Source organism: Glandiceps talaboti, chromosome 4 (assembly GCF_964340395.1).
Source record: "Glandiceps talaboti chromosome 4, keGlaTala1.1, whole genome shotgun sequence".
In the NCBI taxonomy this organism is placed as follows: Eukaryota; Metazoa; Hemichordata; class Enteropneusta; family Spengelidae; genus Glandiceps; species Glandiceps talaboti.
In genome coordinates this window covers 23,769,681-23,780,424 of record NC_135552.1, presented here as the reverse complement: position 1 = coordinate 23,780,424, position 10,744 = coordinate 23,769,681, and positions in this window count along the sequence as shown.

Sequence of the window (10,744 nt, the reverse complement as noted above, 5' to 3'; positions counted from 1 at the left end):
TTGTGATTTAAAAAAAAATTAAGCTTGTATAGTAATAAAGCAACAGTCCACGACGTAACAAGTAGGCCTTTTATTGTTTAAAACCGATATCCTGAAAATGATTGATAATCAGTATCATTCAAATTAAAGTGACAACAAACTGGTGTTCCATGCAGCCCATAGTTTTACAAAAATGTTAATTTGAATACTTCCTTATCTTTGTCACGTTTATCCATGCATGGTCCGGTTATTAAAATTGTCAAATTACCGTCTTTACACAGTTTAAATACACCATACTTCATAGTTTCTCATCTGATGAATTATCAAGCATGAGTGTTCCAGAACTCAATTCAAGTAATGAATATAGCTTACCAGATAGCAAACTATACATGTACGATGCAAACCTGATGAATTCAAACACTGTATTTTATTTAGATAGGAACTACAGTTACATGTAAATGAGTTTGACAAGCTACCATACTTTTGATGTTCATAGGAGGAAGTAAATGAACCATATGGTCACACTCGGTAATTCTACCTGCTGTGTGCATGTGTTAAACCAGATATGTATTTTCAAGGACGAGTAAACATCTGGTGCCTGTACACTATCACTCTAATAATAATTAGAAAATAATTCAGCATATACCATTCTAAATATCAATACATATCTTATTATTATAGGAATGTATGATACATTGGTGGTGGTGGTGGTGGTGGTGGTGGTGGTGATGGTGGTGGTGGTGGTGGTGGTCATCCTTAATTAATGAAATACATAGTTTTGAAATACATGATTCTTGTAAGAGTGAATGTACATGTAACTTTTACAGACCTAAACATGATGAAAAGTTAAATTGCATTCACTTTCTTTCAGGTTAACTGCAGTTGACTCGCTGTGACATAAAACGACCATCATTTCTATTTTTCGTACTACAAATCGTTCGATTGACCTTTGACCCTAACCACATCATTAACTACGCAGCAAATGTGATTACATGTAGTACAACTAACCAGTCACGGCTTACATGGATATCTGTCGTTTCAATAAGTGAAATAGACTGACAAACGACAACTGTTCCATCATTATGGATTAATTTGAAATGTCAAACTTATTCCTATTATGTTTACATACCAATGAGTATGCGCATGCGGACAACTCAGCCATGATAAGTTTGCATAACACCAAAAAAACATTTTCTATGTAAATGCGACTGATTTCAAGACATATAATTGATTATAGTTAATGTATAAGAATATAAGAATTATTTCTGTAATTCGAATGTACAAAACATTTGATCCAGAACAAGGTATTGAAAACATTATAATTAAAAAATTTCTAAGCTAACAAAACAAAAAACAAAAAACAAAACAAACAAACATGCATTCATGCATGCATATATACATACACACACACACACACACGCATACATACATACATACATACATACATACATACATACATACATACATACATACACACATACATGCATACATACATACATACATACATACATACATACATACATACATACATACATACATACATACATACATACATACATACATACATACATACATACATACATACATACATACATACATACATACATACATACATACATACATTCCACGCTGTAATTATGTAAGGGTGATATAGAGAGTGAAAGTTCAAAATGTAATTGTTCATTGTCTTGTAGTATCAAGTAGTAGTCTCGTTTCCCTTTTCTTTCTTCAGAAAATATCGATGAAGGAGTTCTCGCAGAAGCTGTAGTCATAAGCAAAATATGACTCAGAATTAGAATTAACCAAAGAATTCACAATATTTCAAAATAATGAACTTAAAATTCAATGGTTCATGTCTGTGCTTGAGGCATATTTTCTATCAGATAGTTCAAAATGAACAATCGTTTGCAAAAAGTCTCTGAAAACTCATCGTCGTAAACCACACCCTCTGTTACGGCACCGTCAACCACACCCTCTGTTACGGCACCGTCCAAGACTCGCTGTCAAGAGGTTTCGCAATGTCGCGGAGGAAATAACTGCTCTGGTTTGCGAGAATGTGTAAACTATTAAAACTAAATTGTTGTTTACGTACGTATACATACCTGTTCATAATGGTTGTATCTGTCTGAGGTATGCCAAATAGCCTGGAAAAATACAAAATTCTGTAGATTATAAACACCGAATTTGAATTATGTCGTTAAATTCAAACTTTTACGTAGAAATTATGTAAGATGGGATTGTTGAATTTGAATTGACAAAGAAATGGTGAACATTATAACAAATTTAATCAAAATAATCGTTGCTTACTTCTTCCTGAGATGTCATTCCTCGACATGTGCACCTTTCACAGCTATGAAGGAACCAATACCATGGCAAGGCTATGATATTGTAAGGGGGAGGTAGATTCCATGTTATCCCACTATCTATGTACATCATTCGGTGTTGTGTTAATATAAATTTCCATTCGGTACTAATATTTTCCTATATACAATGATATACGAACTGACATAAGTTACCAAGAACGATATGAAAGCTAGTTAAAGTGCGCATGAAACGGCCACGTTTTCTGTAGCTTATAAAATTTATTGTTAATAATCTAAAAATAATGGGAAACTAGTTTTATGATAACTAGATTTAAACTGAATGCCTCCCGTAAGGGCAAAACCATAGACATTTTAGTCTTACACACATTGTTTGAATGCAAAATTCTGGGTTATAGGTATTATACATGATGTACCCCTTTTGATTATATGAAATTATATGAAATTTGGAGCTTGCATCGTTAACATATTGCCCAATTATCTAAAAACAATTAATTACACAGTACGATGCATTCCAATATAAGACACAGACAACCAACGACCACATGTTGCAGTCACTTAGGTACTATGAAGATAAATATATGTGATAACGAGATCTAACGCTTTAAACAAAGACAAGTACACTAAAATGCATTATAATTGTAAACGAAGGTTTATACTCTCATACCTGTATTTTTGTATATCTGTCAGACATCATAGCAATGAAGACATTGAATAACACAAGGATGACAGTAACACAAAACGTTGAGTAAAGTAGCGTACCAGACATCTGTACTATCTCTCGTTGAGAGTCAAGTGCCTCAAAGAGAGTCATGTTTTTGGCGAGATCGCTTGAATTCTCCAATTGTATACGAGGCAGGTACAAGGATCCGAGGTCGTGCATTCCAAACAATGCCCAGAATAACTTGATCAATGTGCTGTCTATGCTGAAAAAATACAGGAAAAGTGACATGGAGGACACAACTGTCAAATGGAAATATAAATGTAGTTATAGATATAAATAAATACTTAAGCATTTTAAAGAATATTAGTGCTTTATCAAAAAAAAATTAAAACAAAAAACATCGGGTTCAACATTTGATAGATGTTATTACATTCCATATGGCGTATACACGATACATACGGTTCATTATAACTTTCAAAATCATACCAGCGTTAAATCAGAAAAGGTAGCTATTAACGTACAAGGCGGGACTACGCAAGGCAAACTCAAGGTTACTTCATTTGTTTTTACCCCAGGCAAATACAGTTTACAGAGAGCGAGCGAGAGAGAGAGAGAGAGAGAGAGAGAGAGAGAGAGAGAGAGAGAGAGAGAGAGAGAGAGAGAGAGAGAGAGAGAGAGAGAGAGAGAGAGAGAGAGAGAGAGAGAGAGAGAGAGAGAGAGAGAGAGGGGGGGGAGGGGGGAGGGAGGGGCAGACAGACAGAGACATAGACAGATAGACAGACAGAAACAGAGAGACAGAGATAGACAGAGATAGACAGAGACAGAAAGACACATACATACATACATACATACATACATACATACATACGTACGTACGTACGTACGTACGTACGTACGTACATACATACATACATACATACATACATACATACATACATACATACGGACGGACGGACGGACGGACGGACGGACGGACGGACAGACAGACAGACAGACAGACATACATACAGACAGACAGACAGACAGACAGACAGACAGACAGACAGACAGACAGACAGACAGACAGATAGATAGATAGATAGACAGACGGACAGAAAGACGGATAGATTGAGAGACAGAGACCGAGAAACTGAGAATCCATGCCTACTAATATATTTTCTCATGACAAGCGTTATAAATTGAGAATTCAATATTGTAACTCACCTATCAATACCATCATCAGCTCCCCTGACATTGTAATACAAAACAAACATACCAAGTGCAAATGATGAGGCGATGATAAAGAAGACAATGAAGAATCTGGCAACGTCTGAGATCATCATTTGAAATGAAATTAAAAGTCTTCCAAGAAAATTGCTGTTTTCCAGAATTACTAAGACTTGAAAGAACCCAAGCAGTATTGAAATGCATGCCATTGGTCGGACGCTGTAAAAAGGTAGTTTGAGCGACTCTGGACCGTAGAAGTTGATAACCATGTGTACATGCATGGCTAGCAGAGATATAAGGAACAAAAACTCACTGCCATTTTCAGATAGAAATATGCTGAACCATTTATATCTTATTCTTTGGAACATTAACACCACACTTCCAATTTGCCAAATTGCCACATACACAAAGGGCACCACAAGCGTTATAATATCGGAATTTCGGAGATTGCTAAAGTCCATTACGTCAGTAGGGTGGTGAGCTGTGATTAACATGTAACACTGATAGACGTGCACAAACAGAAAACACATAAACGAATAGGTATGAAATAAGAATGAGGATTTAGGTTGAAAAACTTGCTTAGCTATAAAGCTGTATGGCCATATGATACAAATAAGAGCTACCAAGGGCTGGAGAAGGCCATAAATCATGAACGTGTAAGCACCATACAACAAGGTTCGCCTCCACCCATCACTATTTTCACTCCATCTTGGCTGTCCTTTTGCCCATTCTGATGTAACGATTTGCTGACAACTATAATCTGCAACAAACTGAAGCCGTAAAACATTAGTATTATTTTTTACAAAATACGTGAATTTATTGTCATGTATACAATGTGATGCACTGATATTGTGAAGTCCATCCTATCAGAACAATGGAATTAAAAATTTCATATTTTACGACTAAGCTGTGTACTAAAATAACTTTACAAAAAACAACTTTGCATGTGTTGTTGCATCACATGGCTCTATTTATATATACAACATGTGTCATATATACAACATACACAACAATTCATAATTCCGACTGCTGCGACATAAGCTTACCATGTGCCCCGGTGGTGGTGGCAGTCCCTGGATGGGTGGGTACCCATTTAATAGCGAAATTTCCCAGAATATTTCAAATAATAACACCCCCCATTTTTTTAGTGAATCTGGGAGAAAATCACTGCAAAAAACACCCCCTTATTTCCGAAATCCGTGAGGTTTTACCTTCAAGGACACCTAATCCATACATTGCACGTACACTATTCTCCTATTCTCGGAGGGTGATTTGAAAAAGTACCACTTTTTACGATTCCACGGACCCAGATGGTCGACGAAAAACACCCCCTTTTCCGTGAAATTCCTAACAAGCATGCGTGCCCGCTTCGACTGGGACTGCCACCACCGGGCCATGTACCAACATCACGTAACAACAAAAGTACCTATTAGTGATTTCGTCAATGGCAACTTTAGATATATGAGAAAACGGAAGTATTTGTCTTGAAAACAAAGTATGCTTTTTCAGGGCCGAAGATTCGCGTTATATCGTAGACTTCTTGTTTGGGGCCATGCTTGAGTCTCAAACCTAAGTCTCCAACCACTGTAATTTTCCCTTGTGGTCTCATTCTGAGTTGAAAACGTTGTGCTGGTATAGATGAACAAGCAATAAAAAGGTTAGCTAACATTAACTAGTCTCGGCCTCCTTGGAAAGAAGTACTGGCTACTTAAGGAGCTACCAAGGATAAACAAAGGAAATAAATAAAGGCAATAATAAGATAAATAAATAAATAAGTAAATAAATAAATAATTAGTTTACAGTTGACGACTACCTGTGTAACTACTTTTATTTATTTGATAACATAGGTTGTATTTTATAACAACGAACTCTTCAATTGTTTTAGTCTGTCTATATTTCAGTTTCATAGACCTGTATTATTTATTCGTTATTCGTACAATCTTGCCGTATTTCCAAGTACTAGTAGGCCTATATGTATGGGCATGTGTCGTAGCTATTGATGTTTTACGCGTTTTATACCATTATCTGTGTTATACCTTGCACTACGAGATGCATGTGCAAGGATTACTTACAAACACATTCCCTTTTAGAATAACGTATGAGTATGTATTGCAACCATCGCTGACATTTAAGGATACAGATAAACATGATACTAGCATACCTCTTTCTGATTTGTGGCTAGTGCTTTATTCATCGTTAACCAAGGTGTTTCAATAGTCCGACAGCACCGACAGCAACGATACGCCGCCTTGTTTTTGCACGGTTTGCTTGATCCAAAGAGAACGGTTTCAAGTTCTGATTTTGTTTCACAGCAACCAATCAATTCTCGACTGAACCGTGCTATGTTCTCTATTAAATCCCTGTAATCGTTCTGCAAAATAAAGCATTGTATGATATATATATATATATATATATATATATATATATATATATATATATATATATATATATATATATATATATATAATTATATATAATCCGTGACAAATTGCGTCCAGCCCTTCTGCAACAAATGTAACTTTTGGTATTGACTGGACGTAATAGGTCACTCTGCAAGAGGGTGAAGGCTTGTAACACTTTAATGTTGGCTAACTAGACTAGATTAGATTAGATTAGATTAGATTAGAATAGATTAGATTAGATTAGATTAGATTATATATAACTTTATTACAACTATAGAAAATTTGCAATTTTATTTGGTACACAAGTGTAAAAAAGATATTAAAGAACAATAATAATAAAATAATAAAATATGGATTATTCTTTGCGCTGTTGTTTTCACATTTCAACAGAGATGGTGCCCACCTCGTATACACTTCATAATCTTGCAATATGTGGTAAAATGGTTAATTGCTTGTAGTGTTTGGACGCAATTTGTCACGGATTTATAGGGTTATAATATAACCTTCTATGAAATATAGGGTCTAATATAATACTGTATGGCATAGGGGTATAATAATGGTATGATATAGTTTATTCTCGTTCAGAGAATTATGGAAATATTCAAGTCATTTACATGATATTTAATTATTCAAAGATACAAACATATGTTTGCACTTTCCTACAGAGAATGTAGAGAATTAACGACTCATTTTAAGAGCATTATGCGGTTTATGGATGCCAGGGAACATGATTGAGCCAGAGAGACTTACCTTAATGGTTCCCGTTAATTTGGAGCTCAAGTTTTTCATGCTAACATTGAGATCGAACGCCTTTGACAATGCGTCACACGTTGTCATGGCAATATAAGCTGGACTAGAGATGGCTCTGAATACATTTAACTGGTGAAGAATGGCGATAACACCCTCAGTGTCAGCTGCAAGAAAGAAAGTGCGAAAGTGGCGACATCTTCCTTTCCAGTGTAAGATCATTGAAATAATAGTTTAGTAGGGAGAAAACAAAGTACATGCACTTTAAATGCCAAATTCAACCATTTTCATTTTTCATAATTTATATCTTTTTTTCATTTAAATAATACAAATTAAACCATTATCGAAAACTGTTGAAGGAAGTGAATATTACTTACGATAAACACATTTTGGCATCTGAATTGGAGAGGCACCGTTTCTGAGAAGTAGATCGACAATAAACAAATTGTTTTGTCCAGCAGCGATCTGTAAGGCTGTGACTTTGTATCCACCTCGACTGGATTCATGGTTAATTATACACTTACCATATCGCTATAATGAAGACAACAACATGTCGAATAACAAGGGGATTTCTTGTTGATTAAATAACTCAAGAAAGATTGCTATTTACTACAAGCATAATATGTAATGTATACTTCTACTGAGAGACATAAATATTAAAACAGCATGTATGTACACACATATACACATGCATACACACATATACATATACACATATGTGTGTATGTGTGTGTGTGTATGTATGTGTGTCTGTGTGTGTGTGTCTGTGTGTGTGTGTGTGTGTGTGTAGAGAGAGAGAGAGAGAGAGAGAGAGAGAGAGAGAGAGAGAGAGAGAGAGAGAGAGAGAGAGAGAGAGAGAGAGAGAGAGAGAGAGAGAGAGAGAGAGAGAGAGAGAGAGAGAACAGTGGTAGCATTTTGTATGCATGATCAGCTTTGTCAACAATGATAGGTCTTCAACCTTGTTGCATACAACCTTCAGGCTAACACGACTATATTTATTTATATACAATTATTAGTACATGTACATGTACATGTACACAATTTAGAACATGGTCGTTTATGTTCCATCCATCATTCGACTGTATCAAATTATCGGTAACAGTGATATATGATATTGCATAGAAGTAACGGGTAACCCACAAATCATTTTATAGTATTACAGATTACCTTTAGGTATTCGGTGATAAGTTCAATATCTCCATTCTCTACTGACGAAAGAAATTTCTCCTCAACAGTTGGTTTATTTAGTTTTCCATTTCGAAGTTGAAAGTTTGCATTTGTAATTCCTTCGACCCGTCCTCCAATATCAAACATTTCATCACAGGTTCTGATCGTGTATGTATCAACAGTCTTATTTCCGAGATCACCAATAATATAATGTGCCATGATATCTCCATGACCACGAATACCATTCGTGTCTGTTTGGGATGCTACTGAATAGGATGATAAGAAAGGCAAGGTGGGTTCCTATCATGAACTTTTATAATGTATAAACCATATATTGTATAAATAGCGAAAACAGTTACGGACAAATACCACAATGCATATTCTATAACCAATATATACACCCTTTTTGAATGAAAGTATGTAAAACGGTCCAAAAAAGTGCACAATTTACCTTCTTTGGGTTCCATGTGTTCTTCCAGCGCTTGCTCATTATCAACTGCTACTTTTCGCACACAGAGACCAAAACAGTTCTATATTTAGAAACTGCATCGGATATAAAAAACCACCACAATGATAGGGGATTATAGTTGACTGTAACCAGCATGATCAGCAGTTACATCGACACATATATTATTTCACAGCAGTTAGGTACTCAGGCTGTGTCAGATATTTACCTATCCCGTTTGATTTTTGCTACATGGACAGATTGCTGCTGATGTATCAGATACATGTTATTAATCAGTTGCACATCTGTGTTCACAGGCTACTGATTGTGTTTATTGAACAGAACAGTGCCCTTTTTATTTCAAGTTATAATCTAATTTTATAAGTTTAACTTCAAATATCAAATCATTGTCAAATGTTAGTGCTTACACATTGATAGTTTAAAAGCTTTTGCATAACTAGGATCTTACAAGTCTCCTATCATCGTTATGTACTTCTATTTGCAGGGTTTGCCTTGTATCCAGTATGTCACAATGTTCCATAAATATTCTAAAAACAGATTTGTGTACCATGACAATTATTAATAAACTAAATATGCAGACATCTGCATTACATACGTAATTGCGTTGTGTGGCATCAAATGTGGAGTGCTGACGATAAAAAAGGTTGATCAACATGATATGATTGCTCAGAATGGAGAACGACAGTCATTGTGAAAAAAAAATCACATCAAGTAAACAGTCAGTTTTGCTTCATGAGGAGTTCGGAAAAAAATAATAAGTATAGAATAATAGTTATTACAAGGTTAAAATCTAAATTCATATATTCATATAAAGACACCCCACTTGCACGCACATTTCCTGAAATAGCTGAACCAGTTACATAATTTCGGTGGTACAAATACCTATACGGTCATTTCTTAAACTAATATGTCAAAAATACCCAATTTTTATACTGAAATCAATTAAATGTGTTGATATGAATCATAGTACAATTTTTGGAAGTGCTCAAAAATGGTAATTAGGATAAAAGTGTGCCCCCGTGTCGGTGTAACCATAGACTCTCCACCACTTTGGTGGAGGGTCTATGGTCCAACTAGTCTATCAGCTCGCCCTCGGATGTTCTTCCGATAAAATACGACACACAGCCGAACAACGCTATCGAGGACTGTTCGGGCAAGCCCTCACATGCGAACTTCGTTCGCTTATAGTTATAGCATCGAAAGAAAGCCCGAACGTCTAGCAGCAAGACTATGGTCCAACTTGACATTCTCAATCAAAGTCGTCACTCTATCTGATTACTTACTCACTACTCACTGTGTTGCAAATGATTGATTAGGTTTAATTTCTATATGATAATTTCCTTTGACATTGTTGTTAAAATAGACAATGTACACAATATATAAAAAGATAAACAGACAATAAATGTATGCAAACATGCCAAGTAACAAAACCACGCCCATAGCAACAGTCAATTGATGGCGTGTATTGCAAAGATAACAACTGGGATAAATAGGCCAGTGATCAATCATTTATCTGTCTGTCTGTCTGTCTGTCTGTCTGTCTGTCTGTCTGTCTGTCTGTCTGTCTGTCTGTCTGTCTGTCTGTCTGTCTGTCTGTCTGTCTTGCTTCTGTCCGTCCGTCCGTCCGTCCGTCCATCAGTTTAACAATCTACACATTGTAACATCCACAAATAAACATACTTGCTTTATGACTCTTCAACTTGAAATTAGTACATGATTAGCTTTAGATTGTAACTTTTTTCACTTTTTTTTTAAATCGAAAATTAAGGATGGCATTTGATGAAAAATAACG